General features: G+C 39.0%; 1 protein-coding gene and 1 long non-coding RNA gene across 7 annotated transcripts in view; one reads left to right on the forward strand and one right to left on the reverse strand.

Moving 5' to 3' along the window:
• RBMS3 (RNA binding motif single stranded interacting protein 3) overlaps positions 1-25,192 on the forward strand; it is a gene marked incomplete at its 3' end in the record, with an annotated part of 441,712 nt that overhangs the window by 228,839 nt on the left and 187,681 nt on the right. The window lies entirely within an intron of this gene.
• LOC310918344 lies at positions 12,552-16,718 on the reverse strand. Its single transcript, XR_014591642.1, has 4 exons — positions 16,679-16,718; positions 15,354-15,429; positions 14,041-14,136; positions 12,552-13,528 (listed from the first exon to the last, which is right to left on the reverse strand). It is a non-coding gene; the product is annotated as an uncharacterized lncRNA (long non-coding RNA).

Below are 25,192 nucleotides of genomic sequence, written 5' to 3' on the forward strand. Positions count from 1 at the left end.
ATAATTGATTCAAAACGTTTAAAGAAAAGATATTGAAGCAAAAGAAAATACTACAGTAGACAAACCTTAAAGGTCAGCACATACCACATACCACTCACATAATGCTGTGAGTATTGGAAATGTGTGGCAAAGTCAAACTTATGCAATGAATAGAAAGAATGACCTTTTAAGGGTACCTTTCCTCCGTGCTCCATGTTCTTCATTTTGACATCTTCTCATCTTGAGGCTGTCCCCTGCCTATGATTTCCTCTCATATTTATATTATTTTTCATTCTTTTAAAAGTATGTTAAATTTCTTTCCAACCTGTTTAATATTATGGAGGTTTTAATCAGTGCTCCATTTATTTTTGGGTTTTCTCCCTTTTTCTTTTCCAATTTTCATTAAATAGCTTTCTCCCTGGTGTTTCTAAGTTTCCAGATCTGTAATCAACTCTTATCCTTTCCTTCATTTCACTCTACTTGTAGCATCCATAAGAAAGCTTTTTTTCTTTTGTTCTTGTCCTATCTTAACTCATTCTGAATCTAGAATGAAGGTCGTGCTTGAATTAAAATGCAAATAATGAAAATTTATGAAGTTGAGAGATTGAGAAAATGAATTGGCATCTAAACCTTCCAAGAGTGAATGAATAAAGACTTAAGAATTTAGAAATTCGATACTCATAGGCTGGTGGAAAATGACTTTGCTAAATGTACCCATCTGTGCAGTCCTCCTTTATAAGCCTACATATTTTAGTTTGTCAGGTTTCCATTGGTTGTCTACCATTACATTATTTTAAACAATAAATATATGACAAATATGTGGAGTGCAGAGCTGTCACATTGTGTTTGTGAGGGGAGATATTTTATTCTGGTCAAAAATCTGTAAAAGAAGTTGGAAAGTCAGTTTAAAGAAATTGGATCTCTCAGTGGTGTGATATCCATGACTTCAAAACTTTACAAATGAACAGACCACAGTAAGAATGCAGTGATGTAAAAATACGTAGTCTTCTGTGAATAATAAATAGAAAAACTTATTTATAAAGGAGAAATAAGTATTTCTTTTCCTTAAATGTATTATATTCATTATTATCCTAATGTGAATCACTCAAATATGTTAAAAATTTAATATGAACCCAGCTAATAATTCCAGTGATTATCACCCCAGGTTAGCTATATTATGTAAATACCATTTTCAATACAAGTCAAGGTGGAGGAACAATATCCCACAGGCCATATTTTGGGGGAAATGCTGTTAATGTCAGCCAAGCTTTGCTGGAATCTCCCTGTGATCACTTAACCAAAGCTCATGTAACATGTATTTGGTAGATATGCTTCTGGGGGGGCGTGAAGAGTTCTGCCCTGGCTCTCCCTCACTTTTCTCTCAGTGAGCTTTTTCAGAAAATTGCACGAAACTGAGTGATAAGCTGAAGCCTGATTTTCCCATGAGACAGTAATAATAATGTAGCTTGGAAAGAAGAAAGATGGAAACTGTGTTGACCCTTGAGACTGTCCTGAATACATCAGTGGTCAAAATAAATGGAGCATTTCCTATTAAGGATTGAGTGTTGTAAATGTGATGAAAGACTAGACGTGGGTCATAAAGGCAAACAATGACTCTGATCTGACTTAATCATCCTTATTTTACTAGACAGTCAGTCACCCGTGCTGCTCTTTGAGCTCCTGGGGCGTATGAAACTCCTGGCATTACTCAGTGAATCCAGGCAAGAGGGGAGGGTGTGGGCTGTTATTGTGGCTTTTCAGCCATTTATTCATCTGGCAATCCCCAGTAGATTGCTGAAATATCAGAGATCTTTGGGCATCTGTGAATTACGGGGGAAAAAATAAAAGGAAGAAAGAAAGAAATGTCATGGGTTTGGAAGTCCATAAGAGACTTATTTGGCATCTTGTACATGGCAGCCTTGGGGATCAGCTTTGATCCCTTATTGCTCATCACAGGAGAGCTGGTGCACTGCAGCCCTACATATATTTATGGCAAGCAGTTCCCTTCATCTCTGTTCAGAGGCCTGCCAAATGGGGAGAGATCCAGTTTGCATAGTAATGCTCCCTCAAACCATCTCCTTAACCTTGGCTTGTCCTCCAGCTCATCCACGTTGCTTATCCAGCACTTGAAATCAACCTTGTGCCCTATAAAGGACAGTGAGTAAATGTACTTAGCCTTGTGTTGGGCTGGTATCTGGGAGACCTCTTGAAGACATTGCTGTACCTTTTTTAACCTTCCTGCTACTGTTTTCAAATGCTGGCTCATTACTGGGCATCTCTGTGCTAGCTACAGGGTAAGGGGGTAAAAGCTGTCCTTCCACAGCATTCTTTAGCTATAGTATTTGACAAAAAAAAAAAAAAATCATTACCAAGCTGGTTTTAATTCAATATATTCCTGGAATATTGAACAGAATATGCCGGACCTCTCCAGATACTTGTTTAAAACAGAAAAGAGGAATCTTGATTTCTGTTTGAAAATGTTTATTACTGCATCAAAGAAAGTGTTATCAATCTGTCAAACTCACTCAGTAACAACTTACTTGGACCAGGTACAAATCTTTCTTTTGCCAGAGATTTATATCCAAAGTCAGACTAGGAAAAGAGAGAGACTTTTTTTATCTTTTTTTCTGCCATCATTAGCACAGCCTCCTTGAGGACAAATTGATTTAATATGTGGAGCAGTGGGGTTGTTCTCATTTTGGAGCTATTTATCTCCCTTCAGAGAGCACAGGGCTACCTGGAAACAGGCACGTTGGATCAGTACCTACACACACATCCTGTGCCACCCCTGCACTGCAAGGCAAGGCCTGCCTTCCACAGGCAAATTTTTTCATTGCTTTTCCTAGGGAGGCACCTCTTGGAACGTATTAGTGCAATGTGTTAGACTACACCATAAATAGAGTTATAGCACACAATCACATCCAGTTGATAGTTTTCTCAGGACTGAAGAGAGAGAGATCTGTATTTTCAGGCAGAGCACATGCAAATATTCTTATTCCAAGCCTTGTTAACTCTCCCATCTAATTAAAAAACATACCTCTCTAGGTATAGGAATTTAAATGCCTTTAGTTCTTCCTCCTTTTTTTCAGTGCCATCAGCATTCAAATAGTAATTTACAGCCCAGTTCTTCCAGCAGATGTCTTTTTCCTGCAGATCTCATTTAAGATGATGTTCTGCTGGAGGAGATCTAATGGGACCCAGTTCTAATACAGGGATTTAATTGCTCTTGCTTTCAAAGTGATGAGTTGGCTGATTAAGTTATGGAGGCTAGATGGGAGAAAATGGGGCACTATTGGCCAGAATTTTAAATTTATTTTAGATATCTAAAGATGCGCTTATGCTTAAAGGCAGATTTTTAAAAGCAGATAGATACTTAACTCCTAAACATGGAAATTCCATTAAAAAAACTAACCCAGAGTGCTTTTTTGGAAAGTCTTAGGCTAATGGTATGCTTTGAATATCTTTCTCAGACAATTCAGCCTCTCGTGGGAGGAAAAGGTGTCCAAAACTACAAGTTTTAGTTGTCTTTCTTGGCTCTGTTCATGAGAGCTGTGGGTGTTTTGTTAGGTTCTTAACACCCTTAAGTGCAGTATCTAATCTCGTGTAAGATTTATAGTGTACATATGTACACTTTCAGGGTGTGTCCAGGCTCTCTTTACTGTTGTGGCTTTACAGAGGAATTATGAGCCCGTAATCCAGCCCTAAACTATTGAAAACCAGTTTTTATCTAAGCCTACTGCTATCTGCACCTGTGTTAAAAATAATTTTCCCAAGAGGAGTCTAAAAGCAAAATTGAAATCCACAGGAGGTATTTTTATACTAAGAGTTTAATATTCATTTTTACATGTGTTTCAGACAGTTTGTCTCAAGGTAGTTGTTTATTTAAGAGGTAAGCAGGTTAAATCAAAAAATAGTTTTAATTCATTTCAGATCATTTTTTAATTAAAAAAGTAAAAATAGGAGTTTAATTTTATCAAAGCTAGGTTTGCAAGAAGGTTCAGAAACATGATGGCAGAGCAGTGTTTTTGAGTTTTGTTCTTTTTGGAGCCTTTGGGTGTTGTTTTTTCCTCAGTAGTACCTCAGTGGCACTGAGTTTTAGAAGAGGAATATCAGACTAACAGTTTTCAAAGCCTTTTTAACATCTGTGGGGGCATTTCACCATATAACTTCTGGCACAGTTGAGATTTGGGCTATAAGATTCTTGGGCAAAACCCCCATCTGATGGATTTAAGAAAATTGCCTAGTGATTCAAAGAAGGGTAACCTATGATTTACTATTTTATTTTTATTTTATTTTATTTTATTTTATTTTATGCTTCAGTCATGCAGAAAGAATACTGCAAGGCTCTGAAGGCAGCACTTGGAAAGGGTCTGGGATGTTCAGCCTCAGAGTAGCGCTGTGGAGTGTGAAACTAAAGGCTTATTGTTTGCATTTCCTCCCTTTCAGCCCCAGTGGGCTTCCACACTTGGCACAATCTAAGCATTGCATTATTTTTCCTGACGTGAAGGCACATTGCTCAGCCTCTTTGCCTTTGGTCAGATATCAGCAACACAAAATGATGTCTTTGTGTAGCAGTTTTATGAGTTGCAGCTCTGGTCAGTATTTCATAGATTCATTTTATTAGTCAAGATCTAAAACCTTCCCTTTTCTCTCCCCATATGAAGGAGGGACACTTGTTCACAAAAGACTGGTTCTCGCAAGACAGTGGGACATTTATTTAAAAGCCAGATTTGAATCTCTCAGAACTTTTCTTCCTTCCTTGTTTTGTCTGGGACTGGAAACAAAAGGAGCAAAAATTCCACCTCCCCCTCCCCCCCCAAAAAAAAAAAAAGAAAAAAAATAGTACGGAGACTTGGTGGTCATACCTCTCTCAAAATCTTTCTACTTCAAACCGCATCTTGGATTTTCCTTACATCCTGGGAAACCTTACTGTCTTTCCATGGATGTGCATCAACATCATTCAGAAAGGATTGGCTCAGTGCTGATCTTACAGAGCCTTTGCACTGGCACAGTGACTTCTTCAGCACTTCAGTTTTTTAGTGAAATTCTTTCACACGTTTTGTATGATCTTCCCATCTGCAACACTTCAGAATTACACCTGGGCTGACTGCTGACCCACCCAATCCAAAGCAGAGTGTCAGAAAACTTTTGCGAAGTAGTGTCTTCTCAGCATTTCTCCAATCCTTTTCCAAGGAGTATGCGATTGTTGTTGGATTTTAAATTCTCTTTTCAGGCCTGTGTATCTAAATAAATTCCCACCTGGGCAGAATGGTTTTTAAATATTTGTCTAAACCAGATGTGAGTGCAGTAGATAGCATTGGAATAGTTATTTGTAGCTAAAGGAACGCTGTGTAAATATTTGAGGGTCTCTTAAAATTTGGAGAGACTAGCAGTTGGTCTTCAGCAGGCTTTTCTCTAGAGTTTTGTTTTCATATACCAAGTTAAAATAAATATATTTTCTGAGCTGATCATAGCAGATTTGTAAGAATTCTGCAAGTTTTGACCCAAATTGATATATGAGTTTTCAGAGGTAAACCTCAGGCTCTTTGAATGAAACTTAGAGAATGAGTTTCTCCCACACTGAAGCCAAGGGAAGTTTCACCACTAATGTCAAATATGCTTGGGCCACTGTTTTTCAGGATTCATGTAGAGAGAGCTATTCTGCTAGCAACAGACTTTATAGAGCAAAGGAGAAAAGAGAAGAGTTGAAAGGTGTTACCAGTCATCAGCAATGAAAGGACACTAGAAAGAAAGCTTGGGGGGATTTGTCTTCCCTTTGGGACTTGCTTGCAGCATACCTAAAAATCCATCTGCACATGTGGCTGAGAGAATTGCTGCCCTTCTGTGCTCTGGCACAGCCTCTGTAATACCCCAGGGCTTCAGAGCAGATCCCATGGTAGCCAGCTTTCTGTGTAAGCTCTCTTGTGCTCTTGTAATCAGAGTCCTGCTGAGGTCATTACATGATTGACCATTGATTTTGACCCTTTAGAGACATAGTGGGATTAACCATCAGCTGATCTGACTTTGTGTGTATACATTTTAAGGAGAGATGAGAACTTCTGAGGGAGATGCTGATCAACTTGAGAATTGGTGAAGGAAGGTGTGTTAGAAAACTGAAAGTGGGCAGGCTGCTGAAGTGAAAGAAAAGGGTCAATAATATGGTAAAGCTTTTAAAGTATACTTATTACAAGCTTCCTTTAATGCTTCAGACATCAGCTCACTCTGTGTCTGCCTTGACATGGATCTCTGCATGGGTGACATGCATTTGTACAGGTGCACTACAGGGTTTTCATGGCACAGCAGTTCTACTCAGTGCTTTCAGCAGGCTGGAAAACAGTACTCAAATGTAAGGTGTGCAGGGATCCAAACTAGGAAAACTGAAACAGCTATGAGATCAGTTTAGATAGATGTCTACTTCTCAGAAGATTGTCTTTGGAATACCAGTGGCACAGTATAAACTTGGCTTTACAAGTCTCAATGTTACACTTGAATCTTCCCAATAGATGGAAAGATAAGACAAGATCACAGCCTGGGGCATTCAAAGCTATGTTGTTGAGGTTTTTTCCAAGGCAGACTAGGAACTCAGCCTCCCAAGCAACAATATGGTAGTGATTACAGAAAACAAAACCCAAAAAGAGTCAGGCAGTGTGACGTGTGAGCAGAAAAGAGGATCAGCGCGGAGAGTGTGCTGGCAGCAGGCTTGGTGTGCTGGGGCTGTGCTTAATGCGAGTTGCCTTCCTGGTGGGAATAGTGTGCAGGGACAATGGGAGCCATGGGTTAGTAGAACAAAAATGGAAATGAGGAGGAAATTCCTTTTTAGCACATTTTGCATGCTCAGCCACCTTGAAAGGTAGGACTACCGGAGACAGTAGCTGGATATTAATAGGTGACATTAAATAATTGTGAAGCATAAATGCAATTGAATGCTTCTCTCTGCAGCTATCTAAGTGTTCATTATGCCATAAAAAGTAGTTGGTTTTCCACCCCTGTGTGTACAGAAAGAGCTCAGAGTAGCAAAATTCAATTTACATGAAAGATGAAAAAAGATGAAATAATCTTTAAGTCATTTTTATTCTGTGTAATTTTATTGTGAACACATAAACTGTGCATATCTCATTGGTTTTGTCCAAGTTTACACTAGATGCTACATTATTTCAGAAGATGAAAGAGTCAAGGGTAATAATGCAAGTCCCTGTTTATAAATCTGTTTTGTTGTAGTCTCTGACATAAATACATGAAAGTGAAAAATCAGAAAATGAAGAGAACAGCACAGACATTCTCACAATGACTGTGGTTCACATAAAAATTAATCACTGAGGCTTGGTCACTGGCTGCATCCAAAGTTAAGCATAGCCTGTAGCTTGTCTGTAAAAATCAAATACTCTTTTTCAGTGTGTTAATGGAAATTGTTACTCGTGGCTGAGAGTGCACAAGTGATGCTTGTAAATAAGCTTCAGGTTTTCTTTTTTGAGTTGTTTGGGATTTTGAGAAAGCAAAGCACTCGTTCCTGTTTGATAATATTCTGCCTCAGTGAGAGGCATCCTTGGGCCCTCAGAAGCAAATTTATTCTGGAAAGCAAAGTTAGTGCATAAATTATCCTGTATCTGAAAAACATTTTGATTTTCTGACTCCTGTATGAGATGTGATTTCTGCCTTTACCCAATTCTTCCTTCATGGCAGAGTTTTTTTCCCCCAGCAGCCTATGTCATTAGCTTATCAAACAAACTGAAGAGATGTTAGGAGTATTAGCAGAGAATAATGAAAACCTTTTGAAATAACTTTTTGTTCCTCTAACGTAGTTTGGTGTGTCCACACTTAATGTCTGCTTCTGGGTTTCCAGTGGAATGTTTAATTTGGGTCACTACATTGCAGCATTTTGCTTCTCCTGTGTCCTAATAACTGGAAACTTCTGGAGCCTTTGACACGTCTTGTTTCATGTATGCTTGTACTTTAAATCAGATGTCAAGGTTTTAATAGATCCTGAGCCTAATTATCTGTCCTCGTCTGAAGTAAATTTAATGTATGTCCTGTCTGAAACAGGAGAAGTGGTGTCAGATGCTTTTGTCTAGAGGCTGATATATGGAGAAAGATTCAGTGTAAATGGCTGTGTTTACTTATTTTCCAACAACATAGTAGCTCTGACTACTTTCCACTTGGTACACATTGTATTAGAGCTCCATTCATTCTTGCTTCTTTTTTAATTTATTAAACTGACTAAAACTCTTGTAGAAATTAAGTGGGTTCCTCTGGCGGGTAATAGGGAAAACCAGGAGACAGCTGGACAAAATGGAAGGAAGTACTCAGAGTTAATAATCTCTGATCACCAATTTACTGAGACTGGGTGCATTTGAGAGCAGAATAGGCAGAGAACAAGCTGAATACCTCTGCTGTTTGGTACATGGGTTATGTGCATCTCCATTTACCAACGTAAATTGTTTTACTCTGTGTGCTGATGTGGAGCTGGTGCAGCAGTGAGCTTGACATATGGGGGACAATACCTGCAGGGGTAGAGCCATGCCTCCCCACAGGGCTCAGCAGCCCTCCTTCCTGCACCAGGGTCTCTCTGCAGAGTAAGACTTAAACTGTTAAAAGACTCTTTTGGGGCAAGGAAGAAGCGGGAAATGGGCACACAGAGAGATGGAGGTTGCATGAGAAGGGCCAAAGGTGGCAGGCATCATCTCATCACCCCTGCAAGCAAAGCTGGAGTCCATGGCTCAGGTTTGCAGCCTTTAGATGCCTTTAAGTTAGCAGCAGTGGGTTTGATGGGGGCGGCTGTCTGTGCAGCACTGGATCCTCAGAGCCGTGTAGACTTTCTCACAGACAGAGGATAAGTGGGCTCAGAACTGGAGGCTCACTCCCTGCTTGGGTCTGGGCTGCACTTGAGAACTCGCTGCAGTTTCCCCAGAGAAATATTAATATAGCCAAGATGGAGAGTCCAAAAATACAGAGTGTACATTTGACATGTGTTTATTTTGTTGGGTGAGATGATTATCAGGAAAAATCCCATAAAAATATTTAAATTATTTAATATATTAACCTCTGAAAGAAAGTTTCTCAAGGTTTCTCAGAAATTGCTGAGTGCCTCTCAAGGCACTGGCATCTGACAGTATTGCTATCATTTTGGCCTAGTTTCAGAGATGGTAAAGGGCACAGAGCAATCAAGTGGCCCATACATTTCCATCACATTGGTAGTATTCTTGTTGATAAGTGGAATCCAAAAATAAAAGATTGAGGCAAGTCTGATCCTTTCTAGGGAGGCATTTTTCAAGGTCAAGTTTGAAGGGCAGTTTAGAACTGATGGGTGATTTTGGTCTATCTTTGCCTGTATTACAGATGTTCTGCAGTGAGGTTGGGTTTGTTCTGGAAGCCTTTATCTGAGCTGCTGGCCTACCATTTCACCTACCTCCATGGGTGTCATAGACAGGCCAAGCCTTCTGGAGGAAATTTGCTACCTCACCTCTGCTCTTCACTGAGGTTTTGTGCTTCTTTGGGGAAAAGCCTAAACGTGATCAGCAGGTTAAATTTTAAACTCTTGATGGAGGTGCCATAAGAGATGTCACAGCAGATCTGATCTGTAAACCTGGGCATGGGGACCAGTGTGTCATCAAAGGGAGACAGAATTGACATGATAGGCAGAAGATCCTCATTAAATTCTCTGCCCAATGGCCTCAAACATGAATCTGGGTCCAAAATATGACCTATTGACTTCACATGCCTTTGAGCTTTGTGCAGTCAATTATGTCTGCAAGATCCTGAGAGAAGCTCCCCGTCCTTCTCCTGGTCTCTGAGGTGGGTGAGGAAGAAGAGCAGAGCTCTTTCATTTCCTCCTTACTTTCTGGCAGAGGGACACAGCAGAGCTGCAGGCACATGCTGTGCCTTGCAACGCTGGCAGGGAGCCTTTGCTGGGCTGTCTTGTCCCCTCTGCCCCATGCAGAAGGAGCAATCCTGCAGAAGCTCCCCTGCTGCCCTGTGTTCCCTGTGCCTCAGTGCTGCAACACTGAGCTCAGGCCTCCCTTTACCTGCCTCTTTATCATCCAGTTTTTCCTCTTATTATCCAGCTTTCTCTTATTTATGTCCCTTGTTAAAAGCAGATTTATTCATTTTAGAGTCCCTGTCTTTTCTTTGTCCTGGTGTTCATTTATTAGTGAGCCTCTTCCATCTTTTTCCTGCCTGACATGAAGTATTTGTAAAAGCCTTTCTTACTCCCCTTAATCCCTTTGGCTAGCATGAAACTCCCCTTGCTTTTCTGTTACACTTACTTTCCGTGCAAGTCTTTACTGATCCTCTGTAGCCTTGTGTGGATCCTCTCTATTTCCAGCATGCCTGCTTTTTTTCTTTAAAGCCTCAGAGTAGTCCCTTGTGAAGCCCCATCGGCTGCTCCTTCCTTTCCTTTGAATTTTTCTCTATCACAGGGACTACAACAGGCTGCGTTTTCATTATCGTGCCAGTCAGGATTTTTTTTTGCTGCCTTTTGCACTTATGGCTGCTCAGAAAAGGGGTTTGATTTTAAGCACCCCTTTGAGAGGAACAAGCAACATCCCTCCTGCCCACAGCTCCCCCTTTCAATTTGCAAATGAAAACTAATAATAAGGGACAGATTAAACAGCATCATGCCTGGGTGCACTGCTGAGAGAGGCTTTCAATGTGCTTGTGTCCTGCTTCTGCGGCATGTAGGGGTATGGTGTGCAAATACAGACATATTTGGGTGTACTCTGATATCCCTGGGGTGGCTTGCTTCACACAGATGGGATCTTTTTTCCGTACTTACCGCTTTGTGAATGTATACACACCTTAAAACATCCTGTGCCAGTGAGTTCTAGAGTTTTATTAATTCTGTGTATCTGTTTTAGACCTCTGACAGTTTCATACGATGTTCTCTACTTCTTTAGAAAGAAATAAAGCACTGCCCTTCTGTAATCGCTCTCTCCGTACTGTTTAAGATTGAATTGAGTTTTATCCCAGAGGCCGTTTGGTCTGACTACTGTAAATAAACACTTAATATCTTTAAAAAAACCCAACATGGGATAGTTTGGTGTACATAAATTTTACCTAAGCATTTTTTAAGGTGGGCTAGCAACATTCCTGTGTTATATTTTTCCTTCTGATAGCAACAGGTATTTTAGAAAAAAAAAAGGACATCATCCGTCTAATGCTGCAAGTGAAAAACATATTCAGCATTAACTTGGCTAGCATCCACACGAATATCTACTGCAAATGAAGTAATAGGTGAATATTTCAGTGACCCTTGGTGATGACTAATTCAGTATCCACCCAGTAATGTAGCAATATAGAGGTATGTGAATAAGGCATGAGGTTGTGGCCGTCGCTAGAGTGTAAGCCCTAGAGCAATGCAGAACAACAGTTGGGAAACCAGAAACACCTTCCAAAAAGAACATGTGTCAGGCCCAGGGTCCCAGCCCCAGAGAATGATTCCAGATGACTTTCAGAAATGAGGTTATTGCATAAGTGCATAAAATGAGATGCCTGTGAATGCATGTGATCACCAGAGCTGTGTGACCAGTCATTTTGAATCCGTCTCCTGCTAGAGGCAGAGCACCACGTCTGAAATCCTTTTACCTCACTGTAATTTTAAGCAGTAGGTAGGCAGAGTCAAGTCACGCTCTGGATTCCAGTAATAAGGAAGCAAAGTGTCACAACCCGTGTTCCCTTTTTATTCCCTCTTGTTCTGAAAACCCCGTGAGTTTATTAGTGGTGCTGTTTTGAAGGGAAAGTGAACACCGGGATCAAAACTGCCTTGTCATTTCCTTGTACATGGTGGGAGCCGAGCTGTGCTGTGGCCTTGACAGTGAGACCTGCTGAGCTGCACTGGTGCCTGTTAGGCTGCTTGTGTGCTAAGAAATTGGTAGCATCAAGTGGCTTGTTGAAATTCATCCTTTGCTCCACATGAGGTACTCTCTTAGCACATGAAGGAATAATTCATGCTCAAGACTTTTTGGCATAGGTACTACTATCATGATATTAAGTAAGAGTGAACATGTAGGTGGAGGCACTGGGAGAAATAAGAGTTTTACCAAAAAAAAATAAAAATGAGGAGAAACAGGAATCCTAGCATGGATGTAATTTGCTAAAAGCCCAGAAATACTGTACATGAGATAGCAATATTAGTGGCATGCAGGGGAGCTGGCTCAAGTGCAAGCAGTGCAGCCACAGTCCTGGTACTATCTGGAAAGGAGGAGATCATTCTTGTTGAAAATAAAGTAGCTGAATAAGGATCCACAAACAAAACTGGGAGTACTATGGTGGTCTAACCTTGTGAAAGCACTTCTGGCTGCAAACAGAGTTGAAAATGCTTAGTGGGTAAAAATTTTAAGCATAAATAAAAACAGGCTTACGTTTGGGCTTTTAGTAATAATTATATTAAAATGACACAATTCATTAAATAATGCAATACATTCACATCTCTAAATACGCAGCAGCTGTTCGCTTCTGTCAAACACGATTTCTTTAGGGACTGAATAGAGAAGAGTAACATGCTGGCTTGCATGGTAATGTCCTGATGGGCACTGGGCTGCAGCCTGCCCCCAACACTGATTAACAAAGAGTGTCTCTCTGCCAGTGCCAGACGCTGAAGGTGGCCCTCGGGCTGCGCAGGAGGTGCCAGCAGGGCAGAGTAGGGTAGGGAAGGAGTGGATACAACACAGGCCTTGGAATTGTCCTTCTTAGGCTTTGTAGAAACTGAGCATTAAAAGATGTTTTAGCCTAGGGCTATAAGCAGATGAATTTGGCAGGCTGTGATGTGCTGGAGTTGAAGCTCATGAAAAGATTTTATTTAAAAATTAAAACCAAAATCATTAAAAAAAAAATAAAAAATAGAGCTGTGAAAAAAGCCTGCCTCTTGATGGATGACTAGTTGAGAGAGGGAATTGTCTGAATGTAGTGTCATCCTTGCCAGATCTTTGGGTATGGAAGCCCTTGGCCAATCTTCTAATACATGATAATGGATATAAAGATACACTGATACACCAATTAATCAGCCAGTAGGAATATTTTCATTGCTTTCAAAGCAGAGGGTCTTATCCTTCACACAAAAACTGAGGTAATTTTTTGAAGGTGTAGAAAATAGAAAAGTCTTACCAGCAGATGATAGGCACGTGTGAAGAGCCCAGCTTAGAGCAGGATTTGAGTTGTTGTCATTGTTGACATCATGTGGTTCCTTATCAAAGGTAGTGAGCTGCATGTCTTCCTTACACTCCCATGCTTCATCTAGAGAAATCCCTGGGCATCCAGAAGTATAATTTGGACCTTAGTTTCTAATCACAGTGAGAAAGTCTTTGCATCTTCTACCAGTCTTTACTAAATTAAGGGATTTTTACAGAAAAACATCCATTTGCAATAGAATGCTGATCCTTAAGATTTTATATATGACTTCTATGTTTTACCCTTTCAATAGATTTTTACACAACGTTTTGCTTTTACTTCTGGCAAATTTAATTTTCATATTTTATTGAATCCAGTAGCAGGAGGCTTGTAGTCCCTCATTTATGCAAGAAGAGAATTCAGGGTTAAGGTTGTCTCTCTGTGCCAACATCTGTAGAGAAAATGACAATAATCTACAAAATTAGAAGCTCAGAGCTTGTAATTTCCTCGTGAATTATTCTTTTCTTGTTCCTTTCATATCACTATACTTGTATAAATAGATCATAGTTTATTTTTCTTTCCTGGTGATGGATTTGGAGTGTTTGTCACCTGTGCTCTAATATGATTTGTTGTGATATATTGAAGGTTTTTATCATGGTAAAAAATTTTCTCTCTTGTGCTTTGTTTGGGATTTTTTTCCCTCTCTTCACTGTAGTATTTTTTAGGCACTAGGTTTTTATTCAGGATCATCACAGAAGTTTGATAAGAACACTCCAGAGAATGAAATTCTGTCATTAGAAGAGGCTTTTAAACCATGCCCCCTCCTTGATTTTATTACCTGGTACACTAAACAGTGAAGTTTAAAAAGGTTTTAGGTGCTATTGTTGAAACTGAGTATAAGCATAATGATATGGCATTGACAGATAGGCGCTATATCTTTATCCACTGCTGCTTTATACCAACCAGATGAGCTCACCCACTCTGTATCCCCTGCATGCTGGCGAGCATGTATGCAGAACCTTCACCTTTCAACTTCAGTCCCCAAGTGTCAGCCCTTGCCTTTAGGGACAAGAAGAGGCAGATACAACATTAATACAGCTTGCTAAGAGGTAGCATCACCCCTCTTTTAATTCTTAATTTAATCTAGATATTCATTGCCAGTCTTCTATTTATCTGTTTTCTTTGTGCCCTTAGATCACACTGAGCCCACAATGTAATGTGATGGTGAAATTGCAATTAAGTGCCCCTAAATCAATGTGCAGCTTTTAAATTCTTCTTCTTTATGAACTGCATAAAGCCAGGCCTCTGGAATGCAGCAGGAAAAAGCAGCAAAATCTATTTACAGGTGACTTCTGGCTTAAAGGAAAGGAGAAACAAACAGGGCATGTGCATTCCCTTTGTTTATCCTCTCAGGATCACAGAGGTTGTCTTTTCTGTTTTGGTGAGATTAAGTGTTTGCAGAGGTTACAGATTAGGGATACTGTGGGTTAAATATTAGCACATTTCCTGTCCGACAGAGAGTTAGCTTTGCAGTAAGACTTTAACTCTTTCTTTTCTAGGGCTACTGATAAACATTGTATGAATTTTTTACATCTATATTTATCAATATTTTCTACACATTTTAGCAGCAGTAAAGTAGCAGTACAATAATTAGAAATAAATGGTTTACATTTTAATATTTCCCCCAAGTTTTGTTTTTCCTGGAGGGTTTCTTTTAATTTCTGTTCTCTCCTGACTCTTTGTACTCATCAAGTTGACATTGCTTTTCCTGACACCGTTTTTGCACAGAAAATGGCACGGTGCTGCTCTCCATGCTCAGACAGTCCCTCTCTGACTAAGGAGGTACTTTACCTCCTGCTGTCTCATGTCTGTCTTTGCAGATGAAAAAAATCCACCCAAAACCTCCAGAGAATGGCTCAAGTTCTGTGATACATTTTCAAAAGGTAATACAGTCCTGTGCAGTACAGGCTAAGCAGCTAAATTCAAGCACCTTTGCTGAAAATGTCCATCTAGCATCTTTCCTGCTACAAGACTGACAGCCCTTCACTTTTTCCTCTTAATTTGTACCCTTTGGTTGACTATAGTATTGATTTGTACATTAAGGATGATTTAATCTTTCTTCCACTCTCTTATTAAGAGGGTTTGAAACCCTACCTGGAGTCTTTATTAGCTTTTGACATCACAAAGGGAAATGTCAACACATAATGAGATAAATTTCAACATCACAGGAGACTGGAATACAACTTTCATGAAAGATGGATACAGGCAACACTTACCAAGATAAAAAAAAAAGATGCCCAGAAGACAAAACCTTTCCTTTTCAGCATCCATCCATCTTCTGTTTGTCTGTTGCTGCATTATAGTATTTATTAGAGTTTGTCTTGCTATACAATGGATTGCCAGAATCATGATTAAGAAGCTTATTCAAATGAATTAAAAATGTTTAAATGAAAAAGACCCAGAGAAGTAATTGCCAAAATTTAATCAAGGATTTAATTTGTAGCACAGACCAGCCAAATGGATTTTGCCGTTTTTCACTGCACTGTTTGTACAAGGAAATTAAAAAGTATAAAGAGTCAAAGACTCAGCAGTGTAACCCTTTAAGAATATTGCAGTATGCTCACTTATTCTCATTAGCCGCATTATATCAAACTTGCTCCTGAGGGCTTGTAGTTTGCAAAGCCAGACCACAGACGGGGGAGAAAAGATGATAGCATTTTTTCCAATGTCATAAATTACTGCCAGCACACATTAGATGATTTCTCCATGCATTGCTGTAAGCAATGGTAGGTTAAATATCCCCCTTCTTAATGCCACTTAGTAATAAATGCCCTCATTTTAGCATGTCATCTTTAGCTGAACTGAAATAACTGAGACTAAAGAGCTGTCGGGGTTTGAAACAGAGACACTTCCCTTGCATTTACTATTGAGAAATACATACATGGCACCATTATGCTGTCTCTGTTTCATTGATGATAATAAGGTATCATCAAGCCTGGCATATCTGTTTGAACATGTTTTGCAGAAGTCTAATCATTAAGTAATATGTATCCCATTTCATCCATCATTTCCACACAAAGAGTCATACAGTGCAATTGAGAGAACAATACTTTATGAGCCATGAATAGCTGGAGCAATGATAACTTCCAAGTAGCATATAACAGACCCAGAATGCTCTAAATTACAGCACTGAAGAGGTAGGAGGAGAGATAAGAAGCCCCTGCTTGTGAGGATCAAGTGCGCGTTTCTTTCCCATTAGTTGTGGTTGAAATAAATATTCAGCAGAGTGCTAAATGCTCAGTCTCTTTCAAAGGCAGAGAAGGAAGCTGGTGCTGCAGTGCTGCACTGCCTTGTAGAGCCTGAGGCAGCTGGTGGGATGGGGTGAAAGGGTTCTGGGTCATTCAGGAGCTCTGAAGTCCCTTTCTTTGAAAATTGCTGACAAGGATGTCAAATGAAGTCGAAGGAAGAAAACACACAAATTACAAGTGGTGAATGGCTTGTAGATAGCCCAGAAGAGTTTACAGATTCTCTCCTAAGCCTAAAATTACATTAATTATTTTAAAAATGAGAAGAAATAAAAAAGATTAATGTTAGTACATACCTGAGGTGAATCATACCGACTGCAATAGCACAGAATGGCAGATCAGGGTGTAGCACTGGGGCAGGGTGCCGTGCAGAAATGCTATTCCCTTACTGCAGGAGGAAGGGTTTTGGTGTTTGTTTGCAAGTTTAAAGGAAATGGTGTAAAATCAGTGATTCCCACCTCTACGTCTGTCAGAGAGACAAAGATGATATTTACTACTTTATTTTACTGCTGTAGCACCTGGTGAGTATTAGTTTTACAGCAGAGAGGCAGGCTTAGTTGCTCCCAGCAAGAGGTCACAATAAGATATTTTTCAATGTAAGGAACCTTTCTGTGAGCAGAGACAAGCACTGGCTGTGGCTTCCCCTGTTCCTCTGCCTCTGCAATTCCTGGGAAGTTCTGCTCCTTTCACATTTCTCCTGTATTTTGGAAAAGGAGGGAGGTAGCGCTTTTTGAAAATGAAAAATTTCTACTTTTGAGATCCTTGAGCTCATGGACTTGCTTAGCTTGCTTCTGCTCTTAGTCATTTTTGGTTTGTCTGATGCTTTTACACAGTTGTTCTCTTCACAGAGCATTTTTAATTTAAGGCATCTCTTGCTTGCTCAGTTAAGTGGTTATAATTTTATTTGCACAGCAGAAGAGTTGCTGATAAACAAAGTTAAGACATTGGAAAAGGAAGGAGTCCAAAATTCAATGGTTGAGTTCCAAATATTTGAACTTTGTTCCCTATCCAGCCTTCTGAGCGTTCTTAAGATTGTGGCAGAGTAAATTATGCAGCTGCTTCTAAGCAGAGCTATGAAAGGTCATTTTGTTACATGAGATCTGACTTAAATTCATGCATGTTTTTATTTCTTGTCTCCCTTTTAGAGACTTACATTTTTATAAACCATGGTTGCTGTACCACATAAAGTTCTTGCCTTTAAAACAAAAACTAAATACTTCTGAAAAATAAGAGCAAAACCATTATAGTACAAGATATCAGTTGCTGTTGTCGTTCCACACATGCAACATCATTTTCACAATTTATTCTACAACCAGTTTTATTTGCCATTGAATTTCACCTGTCACAGATCCTAACATTTAAAATGCAGAATTGCTCTATGTTCATACTGTTTACAGTTAATGGGGCCCAATTCAGTTTAGGTGGTTTCCTTGGTCATAAAGAAAAACAACTTATGTAACTTCAGATTGTGACTAAACCTGTACTTTTTAAATTCTATGTAAACCCATGTTTTGCTTTAATAATGTTACTTTTTTTTTTTTTAGTTGTAAAGCTAACAGTTAAAACTTCCCTTTTTTTTTTTTTTTTTTCTTTTCTTTTTTTTTTTCTTGTTTTTTTTCCTTTTTTTTAATTCATGGAGGTTTTTGGAAGTTTCTTCTTTACTGGGATGTTTAAGGAATGCAGTTATTTGTCCAGGATTATTCTCAATGTCTGGATTTGAAAATGAGAAAGAGTAAATGTGTCCCATACTTCTTCACAGGATTTCCTGAGCAGAAATAACTGTGTGTGAGCTATTTAGCTGATGTGTTGTAGATCTGAGACATCAAAGAAAATCTTGGAAAAGGGGTCATTTTTCTTTTCTTCCTAGAAAAAAAATTCATTGAACAAAACAAGCAAGTCCTAAGAAAGATGAATCCGTGGTAGTTGGTAGTCCTTGTCATTCTGCTCTTAACGTGGGAGTTTTTCAAGAAGAGAATATAGTGACTTCTGTGTGAATTCTGTATCCCCCAAAATATGTTTATTTTAGTTGGTTATTGAAGAGGTAAAAAAAAAAAATGTATAGCTTTGAAAACAAGAGCAGTGGTTGTTTGCTTTGGTGTTTTTTAATATTGAAATTGGGTTTTGCTTAATTTTGGGATTTTTTTTTTGGTTTGTTGTTTCTTTTTTTTTCTGGCGACACTGTGACAGAACAGCATTGTACAAAACCTTTTCATCTATAGCATGGCTTCAGCTTCTCCAGGGACCCTGCTCAGATTGCTGTTGATTTCCCATCCTTGCCAGTTCCTCAGCAGGAAATAAAACAGGGAGTTGCTGCCTTGATCCAAATAGACTCACACAGCATTTCAACAGGGAAACAGAGCTGAAAAGGAATGTTTAGACTGATAAGCTTTTAGAAAATATTTCTGGGAGTGCACTTTTTGAACTGGTGAGCAGAGACAGTCTGTCTGTGTCGGGCACTTCTCCTCCTCCTTATCATGGAATTTACTATTAAAAAAAGTCTAACACCACCTCCTTGAGCACGGGAAGAACTTTTCAAAATGCTGTTTCTCAGCAGCTGATACTCTGGAGTCATGCTGGAGGAAGTAAATGAATAAAGTCGTTTTAAAAAAAAGTGAATAAAGCTATAGCATCTCAACTATGTTGGAGAATCAATCATAGGCTTGAGCTCATTTGTTCCACCTGAGTGTAGTCTTATAAGAAGAGAACGGCTTGTTCCAGAAAAAAGTGTGAATAATGTGATAAAACAAAATGAACTGCAGAATATATTCTAGCCAGCAGCCAAGAAATTATTCACATTGACAGATATTACAGGTAGAGAACATTTTCTGTCTAGAATACCACCCTCTACTTTCTTAGCATATGCATTATGGTTTCTGTTTTCCTACCTGCTCTGTGGAAGTGTACCCAGCTGTATACGTGTGATTGTGATGCACTTTCTTCTTGTATATCATACAAAGAAACCATTATCTAGTTAGAGCAAATGCCCTTGCTTATAAAAGTATTCAAAAATTTTTAGCTGTTTTGAAAATTTAAATATTTTATGTTGAACTATAAGCGTTGTTTCACTTCTGATTTTACCTTGAACTGATGCACATACATGCACATTTATGTCTAAAGCAAGATGAATAGATCCTTGGACCAAAAGGGTAGATTTGCTATAGTCTGAAGTGATAATTGTATGGGCCACAGTTTTGCTTTAGCTGAGGTAAGGAACTCATGGATTTTTGCCTCAGTACTTGAGGCAATTTCCACTGTATCCCTGTATATAGCGCACCTTATAAAATAGATCTAGATAAATAAATCCCTCTATTTCTTTATCCCTGGCATGCATTTCTTAAATTCATCCTCACTGAGCTATATAAAGTAGTCATGCTGATGTCAAATGAGCTTTGTTAGGTATTGCAGCCTTTTCTACAAACTCATGAGTATTGCTGTGTGCAAGACTTACCTAAATTGGGTTGCATCAAATATTAGTAGTGCCACCCACAAAAACAGGCCAAAAAATTACCAGGAAGGAGGAGGGGCAAGAAGGATTTTGAAAGGAAAAAGTAGCCTGGAAATGGACAGACCAAGAAGAAGTTAAAGACAAGGGGGGAAAGATCAACAGTGATAACACACATCTAACTATTCTTTAGCTTATGAATGCTGTGTTTGAAAAATGTCATGTTCTTTCTACTTCATTTTGTTTTGTATTTCAACCTGGAGCTTCATTCATATGATTATTTGACATGTGGTAGGTATTTTATGGTTGACACAGATAGCTTCAGGCTTCTTTCCTAGTGAGATTTTTTTTTGTTCATCCTATGGAACATATGTATTACACACAAACAGCTGCTAATCTTTTATGAAAATACATTTGATGCCATATATGAAAACTAGGGAGTTTGCAAACTTACATAAATTGAACTGATTACAAGAGTCTGTTAAAGAAAAACATTGCAAATAGGTTTTTATAATTATTTTTTTTTTTTAACTCTTGGACAATATTAGTACTAGCACCACCAGCCAGTGATCAGGTTTGTATGAGTACACATTTATAGGTCAAGTCTTTGCTTTTGACCCAAGTGCACCATGTTGGCAAAATCTTTCAAGATGCTGGGAAAATGGATTTATACCTGTAGTAAATGGACAAAAGCACTGTTACATTGATTACACATTTGCAATTTGCCTTTCACTCTTGGAAATGAACTAGCAGACACTGGTTTCATGTTTCACTCCACAAAATGTTTTGTTTGGGTCTGTTTTCCTTTGAGAGCCTGACTGGAGAAGAATGAGGTCATGCATTTTGAAAGTACATCACTGTATGAGGATTTTCTTTATGCATAGCTTCTTTCTGAGTCAGAAGCTTATTTTGGCATGAGCAGCTGCTTATGCCATGTCCTATAAACTGTGTCAACTGAGGACATACCTATGAGCAGCAGAAAACAGAGAGAGTGTAATAACAAAGGACTGCAGCAGGTTTAGCTTAAGGTATGGATAACCTCTGCTTAACCTGACACCTACCAAAACCAAACCAGTGCCCTAACTCATCAATGCTCTATGTAAGATGAAGATGTCTGTAAAAATCAGGTTCTTCAAAGTAACCACCAGACAGCCAATGTGTCCTACTGACTTTTTACCAGCAATGCCATCCGCAGGGCTCCCATGCCAGCCCTGTGCTCCCCACCACACAGAGCTGCATGGGAGTTTGCTTCCAAATGGCAAGGTTGTTGACATATTGTGTCTCAATTTATGCCCCATTACCATTCATTAGACATGCTCCCGGTTAATTATTTTTAAAAATAAATGTAAATAACAAGTGTTAATTGTACCCTCGAGGCCATTGATGTGTACAGTGTTGGCATTTCATGTTAGAGAGGCTGCCTGAAAATAGAATAAGGAGCAGTATAATGCAGGGTAGAGGTTTTGGGAAATATTATTGCTAACATAATATTTTATAATAGTAATTTCATCAATTATAAGTCTTAATATTTAAATAATGTTCTACCGAGAATCTGTTATGAAAAGCATTTAGGTAATTTCTTGGCTGTTACATTTCCCTGTGCATTTGAAAGGTTTATTTCATTAAAAATGGTTTTCAACCAGCCATAACATCACACGGTGTTTTTGCGGTAGTTTTTGTACATGTTCACTTGTGGGTTTGTGTCCTGTCACTTTTGAGCACTGACAACTTTCTAGAGAAATGGTATAATGGTCTGCACTTCACCAGTGTCATTTCTTCTGGTCTGTGATTTCACTGTATTCCCCAAGAAAGTTTTTGTGGGTTTTTTTTTAACTCTCAGACAAAACTTTCTACTTGCCTCATTGCATAGTCAAATAAAGTGGGTTTTCCATGGCAAATCAGTTTGGATTCTTATCCAGATACCTTATTTTCTGGCATGAAATGTCTGAACAAAAAAAACCAAACCCAAAGGAAAGTAACATCAGCTGTGCGTTTTGGGTCAATTTGTCTCTCTTAAGGTCCTGCACTATGTGATGTGCGTTGGATTTCATTCCTTTTCCCTATAAGAGTGATCTTCTCTGTAGGGATGAGTGATTGTATACTTTCAGATTCTTCTCAATCATCATTTTCTGTGAAATTACATTTAAGCATGTTCTGAGTAATAGCCAAGGCAGGCTTTTCTTGGATGCAAAATTTTGTACCGTGGAAGGATAAAATTTGACACATAGTTTTAACTCAAGACCAAAGGAGCAGTCTGGGGTTTGCTCCAAAACTTCTCCTGGTGGTAACTGCTGGAATCAAGTCCCCAGCCTGTTGTTCCTTCCCAGTGTTTTTAGGCTGTGCTGCCAGTTGTGTTGTCTGTGGCTGCCTAAAGGCCAAGGCTCCAGCCAGGCAGTCCTCTGCTCTAGGCAGTCTCCAGCCAGTTTGCATTGGGTCAATAGTTTTTTTGAAGTCAGGAGACAGATGTTCACCCCTGACTTCTTCACACAGGGAATACCTGATAGTACTGGGCAGTTTTACTGCCTGTGCCCGGAAGTCACTGGCATTGGAATTTTCTGTTTGTGGAAGCTTCTGCTCCTGTCTTCAAGCAGAAGTAAAAGAAAGTGAAAACTAATGTCTGTTCCTAGGGGACACATTGATGAGAGGGACCAGCAGAGAGGAGTGTGAGGAGAGAGGGACAGGGGGAGAAGAAAAAGGTGAAAGAAGGAAACAAAGAGAAGGAAAGAAAGGTTTTTGATGTGCTCGAGGTGACCATTCATAGACTTTTCTTGCAGCTTCTGCATCCACTCCTGGTGGAACACACAGACCTGCAGCAATACCTCATCAGGCTTTGACACTGGCCTGTCTACCTTCTAGCACATGATAACCTAAAAGTTGGGCAGAGTGCAGTTCAAATCAGAGTGCATTCTGTGGAGCTGCCTGGCTTGTGCTGAATGTCCTTTCTGATGCTTCCAAGCTCTTGGGGATAAATATGAGGTGTCACAACCCCTGCTGATCCCGCTAGCAGCAGTTTCTCTTTTCCCAGTGCTGTCAGGCTCCCTGCACAACCTGTCCCCTTCCTCCACCTCTTCTTCAGCCTTGGTTTTACATTCAGACCTTGCAAAAAACTCGGGAGGAGTTGCAAGGTTGTCCTGCATGATTTAGTAGGGGTCTAGCATCTTTTGATTCTTGGGGTGAACAATGAGGGCACCCTTCTCCCAGTTACTCCAGATAATGCATCTGTTATCTCCTGAAGGTATCTGTATCATATGACAGGCTGTCTTGGCTTCCTTGAGAGGGAAAAAATTTTAAACAAACAAACAAACAACCACAAAAACCCAAACAACAAACAACCAACCCCCCCCCCCCAAAAAAAAAAAAAAACACCCCAAAACAAACAAACAAAAAGACCCCTCTAAAACTCTCCTTCCCATTCAAATCACATTGTGACTTTCCTGTGCATAGGGCTGCAGTCATGCCCTACATCTGTGAGAAAGTAGATATGAACTTTTCCTCTTGCATTTTGTGATCTGGGTAATAACATGATAAATTGTAGGCTGAGATGCATGTGTCTAAACTACATGGAAGTCCATTTTTCTAGTCGACTGCTAAGATTGTGTATTGTCCTGTGATCTTTCCATGAAAAATAATCGCAGGTCACCTTGTCTGACTCTTGACTGTGTTATTGTTTGTCCTATATTCAGTTATAATATGAGGAAATTCCAAGTAATTTTGTCTTGTGTTTGTAAGGAAGGGAATGTGGGGGCTGCTCTAGAAATTTGAAGCATTACATAAATTGCTTCAGGCTTTTAAAGACATTCCTTTTCCTGCTCTAAAATACCCTAAAATTAACGATTTGAGGAGGGGGCTATTAAGATCTGCCTCCGTCACTACTTCTGCTGGTTGTGTCTGCATTAAGGTTGAGATTAAAATTATTTAGTTTTTAAATCTATTTTAAAACATGCAAAAATGAACTTATGAGAAAATGTTGCCCTAAGCATAATTTTATGACCCATACATTTTGAATATTTAAAGCAGTACTAATAAAAATAAAGCAGTGAATATTCTCAGGGGTTTAATTTTGCTGGTGTATGTTGATCTGATGGTTTGTGAGTTTTACTACATTTCATTAGGGAAATTTTACCAGAGAAATGGAGTTGAATATACAAAATAGTTTATCCTAAATTGGCAGCATGAATCCTCAGTAGAGCTTGTTTACACGTACTGATTCACTTGAACACTTACTTTATGAAGAAACGTTTTGGAAATAATTTTATTTCATGCAGCACTTAAGCAAGAAAGGTAGAAAAAGACTTGCTGAAACAATCTGCTTTTGGATGGGAGTCTTTTAGATCCTTAGAAATGTTTTATACATTTATTTGTGTTGAACATTATTTTCCTATACATCAATAGAGCTTGAGATAAATTCAATAAGCCTATTTTCAGATAACTGCACTGAACTTTTATTGATATTGAAGTCTGAAATTAAATAAATTCCATGAAGTCAACAGCACTGAAATTTTACTAGATCTCAACCTCAAAGGAGAAGATTCTTCCAAGATTAAAAACTTTGGAGACAAGCACAGTCTTTCCTGCAAAGCTTGAAAGTTTGACTAGGCACACCTCTCTGAAACTAAACCCCCTCAGTATTACCTAACTTTCTGTTTGTAATGCTGTAATAGTAATTAAATAGAGGAACAGCTCATACTTACATGCTCATGCTCAAGATACTTAGAGACAAATAACAGATAAAGTGTTTTGAAAAGAAAATTGTCATAGTGCTGAAAACAGTAAGGAGAAAAGTACTTTTCCTTTCAAAATCAATTTGCATTGTCCCTGGATTTGTAATTCATGCTGCTTTTTTTTCTTTCTTTCTTTCTTTTTTTTTTTTTTTTTTTTCTCAATTTTGTTTTCATTTTATTTGGACCTGCTTTTAATGTTTACTGAATGGTCTTTCCCCTAACCTTCACTCTTAAAATTCAGCAGCAAGTTAGATTAGTGTTTACTCTCCCCTGGAGAATGCTTGCTTCGTATTTCCTTTTTAAGATAATGGAGGAACACTTTGAAGTGAAGCATTTCATAGGAATTAAGTATTCTGTGGGGTGAAAGAATGATTTCAGCCAGTGAGAGGTGAAAAGGAAAAAGATATGGTTCTTTTTATTCCAACAATACATTTTTTCCTTGATATTCCTAGTCTTTTTTTTCTCGGTATTTGAAGCCTGACTGCAAACAGATATTGGAGAAAAACATTTCTGTGTTCACACAAGACTTCTCTTCTTGATTCCAAGTCCAAAGAGATTTGGAGAGACGTTTAAACTCCAGACATTTCAGGGCTGACTTAGCTTTAATACTTCTGTCATGTTTCTCTACCTCTTCTATAGTGTTGACT

Source organism: Zosterops lateralis (assembly GCF_965231275.1).
Source record: "Zosterops lateralis genome assembly, chromosome: 1".
Lineage (NCBI taxonomy): Eukaryota > Metazoa > Chordata > Aves > Passeriformes > Zosteropidae > Zosterops > Zosterops lateralis.